Source organism: Chelonoidis abingdonii, chromosome 2 (assembly GCF_003597395.2).
Source record: "Chelonoidis abingdonii isolate Lonesome George chromosome 2, CheloAbing_2.0, whole genome shotgun sequence".
Taxonomy (NCBI): Eukaryota; Metazoa; Chordata; order Testudines; family Testudinidae; genus Chelonoidis; species Chelonoidis abingdonii.
The window spans coordinates 254799929-254806774 of NC_133770.1; the positions used below are offsets into that span (position 1 = coordinate 254799929).

The 6846-nt window shown below is 39.6% G+C and overlaps 1 protein-coding gene across 4 annotated transcripts in view; it reads left to right on the plus strand.

Annotated features, from left to right (window-relative positions):
* Positions 1 to 1168: 1168 nt before the first annotated feature.
* LOC116829435 (Y+L amino acid transporter 2-like) overlaps positions 1169 to 6846 on the plus strand; it is a 37184-nt gene continuing 31506 nt past the window's right edge. Inside the window, exon 1 of one of the 4 annotated variants that reach the window (XM_032788273.2) lies at positions 1169 to 1506. The gene's annotated coding sequence lies outside the window, so the exon portion shown is untranslated. Of the gene's footprint in view, positions 1507 to 1918; positions 2310 to 2346; positions 2550 to 6846 lie in introns of those variants that run through there. The other 3 variants (XM_032788275.2, XM_032788271.2, XM_032788272.2) reach the window with 3 other exon arrangements.

Sequence of the window (6846 nt, forward strand, 5' to 3'; positions counted from 1 at the left end):
TTTGGGCTGGAATGTTCTAACAGTAATATAAAAGACATTTTTACTGAGTCAAAATGGAGGGCAGAATTTGGCTCATGCTACGGATATTTGGCTCATGCTATGGTATGAGCATTTAATGTTTTCCAGATAAATATACAAAGAGTACCTACACAAGAATAAGAATCTGATAATAGAGGGCTCTTTAACTGGCAGACAAAGGCATAAAAAGATCCAGTGGCCGCAAGCTAAAGTTAGACAAATTCGAAGTGGAAATTAGGCACTTTTTTTTTTAAATAATAAGAATAGTTAATCATACTTTAAATCAAGATTGGGGGCCTGTTTCTCAGTTACACTTAGGCCCATTTACACTTGTACTACAGAGTGCAGCAGCACGGAAAGGCCTTTAAATGACTGTAAGGGTATGTCTGGAGTCCAGGCTCTGGGATTCTCTCCCATTGCATGGTACCAGAGCTCAGGCTCCAGCCCAGACTCAAAAGGTTACACTGCAATTTTACAGGCCCACAGCCTGACATGGGCCAGTTTCAGGTGTTTATCTGCAGTGTAGATATACTCTAAATATAACAGAGTTTTGCCTGATTGAGGCATGCGAGGTAGGGCCTATCATACTTTTAAACAGAGTAACATGTCTTCAAAACAATTTTGTTGCCAAGAAGCCTCTTGATATATTATAATTTACCTAATCGCAGATTTGTGTAACTCTAAAGAGATGCAGCCAGCTAATGAACATTGTACAATCCAAGTATTAAACATATACATTCCTAACTAAACTTAGAAAACTTAGTGCATAAATACCTGCCGTCCATGGGCAAAAATAGCTTGAGGAGTGTTTAATTAAAGTGCCTTGCATAGTCTTGTTTCCTTTAATACTGCTTTTAAAAAAGCACAGCCATTACTATATTACATTAAGTATAGACTTTCTCAGACCTGTATTGTCCTTTTTTTTTTTAAAGAAACATGCCCCAATATGTAATAAATTTTTTTTACAAGTTTGTATTTGAAAAGTAACAAATAGCACTACCAGATCTGTTTTAAATGCTTTTTGTTTTGCAATTAATTTTAGCCATTTTAATACTATGTTGCAACTTGCTTTCCTTAGGGCTGGGATCAGTGGAGGAATGGGAGACCCAGCCACATTAATTAAACATATTTTTATCTTTTTACTAGTTGCTTTCCTATTAATTCCCATTGTCAGATGTCTTGACGCAGTCCAGTGGCCAAAGACTCTTGACCTGCTTGATCAGCTCTTTCCAGATGCCCTTTGATTTCTGCGTGTAAAACTCTTATACTCACATTGGCCTCTCAGTTCACCAGCAGATCATGGAAAACAAGGGTGCTAAGTTAATGTTCTTGCATTCATTAACTTATTATTCTGCTCTCCAGAGATTATTTCCTTATTTGGCCTTTTTGGCTTGATACTGTACCTTGCTTCATCCTGGCCTTTGTATTCCAAGAATACTTTATAAAGAGGGTACTATATAATTTCAGAAGACAAATTCAAGCACCTTGGTAAGTCCTTCTTTGCTTTACTTATTTTTAAATCTTAGTTCAAACAAAAACACATGCAATTGAAATAAGATTTACACAGATTGCCAGCATGCTTTTCATGTAATGAATAACTGTGTTATAAATTCTTGGGTGGACTAGAGAGATAATTTTCAGAAAATGTACTTGGAGTAAAGTGAGATCTATTGTTTTCATTTAACCAGCTGTCTTGTTTTAGTTAATAAAGTGTTTGGGAAATTAGCAGACAACCTCCTCTCTCCCTCCTTCTGCACAGTAAACAGAGGTTTGTGCCTGGCTCTTCCACGCACTTTCCTGAAAACAGACTTCTTCCACCATCACATTGTCAAAAGGCTCACGTTATGATCATTACAGTGAACGAGAGATTATTCATTTTGAAAATGTTAACTTATCACCTGGGACACTATCTTTGAGTTCAACAGTAGCTATGGATAAATGTGTTGAAGTAAATAAACTTCCATTGGTCTTGATAAACCATGCCTTTCTAAGATATTGTAATAGGGCCTCTATCTTTTGCATGGTCTCTTCTGGTTCACTTGGGTTGTCTGGAGACACCCTGTTTCACAGAAGTCCCAGATCTTCTTTTTTGGTAGCTGCTGCTGGTTTTAATATTCCTACTAAAAATAGCAGCTGACAGCAAAGCTAAATTGAACCCCTTATATCCATATCACTTTCCACTCCTAGTGAATCAGCTGCTTTCTTATTTAGACACAGAAGGAAGTTAAAAGGTCACTGTTCCGTTGCTTAAGTTACAGCAGCCTTTCCCCTAAAGGAAGCAGCGTCAACTGGTAAGCTTCTACTTTCTCTTTTTAATACAGCTCTTAAAATCGGAGTACAGCAGCTTCTCCCTTTATTTCGTCCATAATGACATGCCTATGGTGGTAACGATAAACTGTGGGATTGAGTGTGTCTGTAATATAAGAACCCACAAATATTTTGAGCATAGTAACCAAGCAGGACAACACGGGATATTGTTTTGCTGCATATTTTTAAGAACGTAAAAGTAAGAACAACAATCTGTGGAGCTGGTAAGTTCCTATTGAATAATTATGTATTCCCATCATAGAAGATAAAGTTTTGCTTCACAGCAAAGTGTTTTTTTTGCTGTTGCTTCTTCACAATGTATAATCTTGTTTTGTTCGCCTGGCCCGTGCTTGCACTGGAATGTGTTCAGTGGCATGATCGTGCCATAAGTGCTCTATTTAGAATCTGCTGTAGCTCATGCTCAGTGTCAGTGTTCTGAAGTTTGAGCCACACAGCAAGATTTCCTAAGGTACAGCTGTGACTCTCAGCTCATCTGTTCTTTGCACATCCAGCCAAGCATATTTATATAAATGTGTGTGCCTTAAAGAAGCGTTGCTATTTTTTCAATCATTATCTCTACTGTAAATATGCTGTTACTGTTCTGTTTGCTTTAAGAATACAATGTGATGGATTATAGCCTTTAAAACAGCTTCTTAAACTTGCATTTGTTACTGATGATCACAGTGGAAATGTGAAAATAGATTTCATTCTTAAATGACATTTTTTCTTTGACACCACTCACTTTATGTGTGAAACTGGAAAGCCCTTGTTTACCTTGATTCTACAGCCTAGTTCATGTGCACTAGATTCAGTGATGATGACGTAGCAGAGATCTCTGATCTGGGACTCTCTGATGGTGGGCAGCTGATCATCCCAATTAAGAGAGTGTCCCCCAAAATGGCCTGAAATACAAGAATAACACTGATGCATATTTGATGCATTTCATCTGTATTTCATCTTTATTAAGGTTTGATCTTCCAAGGTGCTCAGTGCTCTCAATTTCCACTGAAATCAATAGGAGCTGGGAGTTCTCAGCACCTCATAGGAAGTACTCAGCACCTTAATCTTTATTTAGTATTGTCTGCATTAAATGCTAGGGATTTCAAAGGTGCCTAAGGAGTTAGGCAAGTAACTGCCATTGAACCAAACTTTCAAGGCCCTTTGATAATTCCAGACTGAATGACTATCGCCTAGTAGAAAAGTTCACACCTTTTAAACCCCTGGCTGAGCATTGCCTATCACTTGGCACTTGTTGAATGTGTCTCCATGATGCAAGTTATAATTTATTGTTATATAGGGTAAATCTACACTACAATGAGAGATATGACTGCATCACATGTAGACATACCTGCATGACCTTGGATTGAGCTAGCTCAGACAACAGGGGGTATCTCTACAATGGAGTTGGAGGTGTAATTTCCAGCTCAAGTACACATGGCTGTACTAGCTGTGATCAAGCTAATACATTAAAAAGAGCTGTGAGGACTGCTCCAAGTGTATATCTAGGGTTTCAGATGGGATTGTACTCAGGCTAGTCCATTCCACCACCCGTGCAGCTGCGGCTTGTGACAAAGTTCTTCTCTACCTTGGTAAGTCCTGCGCTTATTGGCAGATTTGCGCACCTTAGTGATCTTCCCCTCTAGTGGAACCCAAAATCTGGGTCAACTCCTCCTGTGTCTGATCAGGAGTTGGGAGGTTTGAGGGGAACCTGGACCCACCTCTACTCCAGGTTGCAGCCCAGGGCCCTGTGGATTGCAGCTGTCTATAGTGCCTCCTGTAACAGCTGCATGACAGCTGCAACTCCCTGGGCTACTTCCCCATGGCCTCCTCCAAACTCCTTCTTTATCCTCACCACAAGACCTTCCTCCTGGGGTCTGATAATGCTTGTACTCCTCAGTCCTCCAGCAGCACACCCTCTCAGCTCCTTGCACCTCTTGCTCCCAGCTCCTGACATGCACACCACAAACTGAAGTGAGCTCCTTTAAACCCAGGTGCCCTGATTAGCCTGCCTTGATTGGCTGCAGGTGTTCTAATCAGCCTGTCTGCCTTCATTGGTTCTAGCAGGTTCCTGATTACTCTAGTGCAGCCCCTGCTCTGGTCACTCAGGGAACAGAAAACTACTCATCCGGTGACCAGTATATTTGCCCTCAGACCAGACTCCTGTACCCCACTGGTCTGGGTCTGTCCACAGGCTACATAGCTATTTTTAAGATCTCTAGCTCAATCAAAGCTAGCATAGGTATTTCTCCTGGAGCTGGATTTACAACTGGATTGCACTATAGAGAAAGTCAGTAGGATGATAACCTCGCATTGGGACGTCACCATTTAGAGATGAGGGGTGTCATAAACAGATAATTAAGGTTAATGTCTCTTTTACCTGTAAAGGGTTAAGAAGCTCAGTAAACCTGGCTGACACCTCACCAGAGGACCAATAGGGGGACAAGATACTTTCAAATCTTGGTGGACGGAAGTCTTTTGTTTGTGCTCTTTGTTTGTGCTCTTTGTTTTGGGGGGTTTTGCTGTAACTTTGAACCTAAGGCTAGAGGGAGTTCCTCTGGGCTATATGAATCTGATTACCCTGTAAAGTATTTTCCATCCTGATTTTACAGAGATAATTTTCACTTTTCTTTCTTTAATTAAAAGCTTTCTTTTTAAGAACCTGATTGATTTTTCCTTGTTTTAAGATCCAAGGGGGAATCATTCACACCTGGTCAAAGATGAAAATTGGCCCACCCCAAACTGAAATGTCCTGGAACAAATTAGACCAGGCATGACAAGAAGGGTAAAGACAGTGAAGGCATGCATATTTAGCCCTTACACCTAATACAAATAGAACATCCATAAAAGCTGTAGTAAAAGAATATTAAGTTTGCAAAGTCAAGCATTCAAATGTTAGGAGACGCCAGAATTAAGGTTGCCTGTGCAACCTCAATTTGGTGCTCTTGTGCATGTATAACATGAGGCTTTTTTTAAACAACTAACAAAATCATCCAAAGCACAGGACTTGGTGGTGATGGGGGACTTCAATTACAAAGACATCTGTTAGGAAAATAACACAGCAGGGCACAGATTATCCAACAAGTTCTTGGAATGTATTGGAGACAATTTTTTATTTCAGAAGGTGGAGAAAGCTACTAGGAGAGATGCTGTTCTAGAATTGATTTTGACAAATAGAGAAGAACTGACTGAGAATTTGAAAGTGGAAGGCAACCTGGGTGAAAGTGATCATGAAATGGTAGAGTTCATGATTCTAATGAATAGTAGGAGGGAGAACAGCACGATAAAGGCAATGAATTTCAAGAAGGCAGACTTTAACAAACTCAGGGAGTTGGTAGGTAAAATCCCATGGGAAGCAAGTCTAAGGGGAAAAACAACTGAAGACAGTTGGGAGTTTTTCAAAGGGATGTTATTAAGAGCACAAGAGCAAACTATCCCCATGTGTAGGAAAAATAGGAAGTATGGCAAGAGACCACCCTGGCTTAACCAGGAGATCTTTAATGATCTAAAACTCAAAAAGGAGTCCTACAAAAAGTGGAAACTCAATCAGATCACAAAGGTTGAATATAAACAAATATCACAAGTATGTAGGGACAAAATTAGAAAAGCCAAGGCACAAAATTAGATCAAACTAGCTAGAGACATAAAAAGAAACAAGAAAACATTCTACAAATACATTAGAAGCAAGATGAAGTCAAGGACAGAGTAGGCCTGTTACTCAAGACGGGGGGAAAGACAATAACAGAAAATGTGGAAATGGCAGAGGTGCTTAATGACTTATTTGTTTTGGTTTTCACCAAGAAGGTTGATGGTGGTGGACATCTAACATAGTGAATGCCAGTGAAAATGAAGTAGGATCAGAGTCTAAGATAGGGAAAGAACAAGTCAAAAATTACTTAAACAAGTTAGATGTCTTCAAATCACCAGGGCCTGATGAAATTCATCCTAGAATACTCAAGAAGCTGACTAAGAAGATATCTAAGCCGTTAGCAATTATCTTTGAAAAGTCATGGAAGACAGGAGACATTCCAGAAGACTGGAAAAAGGCAATTATAGTGCCCATCTATAAAAAGGGAAATAAGGACAATCTGGGGAATTACAGACCAGACAGCTTAACTTCTGTACCTGGAAAGATAATGAAGTAAATAATTAAGCAATCAATTTGCAAACACCTAGAAGATAATACGGTGATAAATAACAGTTAGCATGGATTTGTCAAGAACAAATCGTGTCAAACCAACCTGATATCTTTTTCTGACAGGTTAACAAGACTTATGGGTGGGGGAAAGCAGTAGATGATGATATATCTTGACTTTAGTAAGGCTTTTGATAATGTCTCGCATTACCTTCTCATAAACAAACTAGGGAAATACAACCTAGATGGAGCTACTATAAGGTGGGTGCATAACTGATTGGAAAATTGTTCCCAGAAAGTAGTTATCAGTGGATCACAGTCATGCTGGAAGGGCATAATGAGTGGGGTCCTGCAGGGATTGCTTCTGGGTCTGGTTCTGTTCATTATTT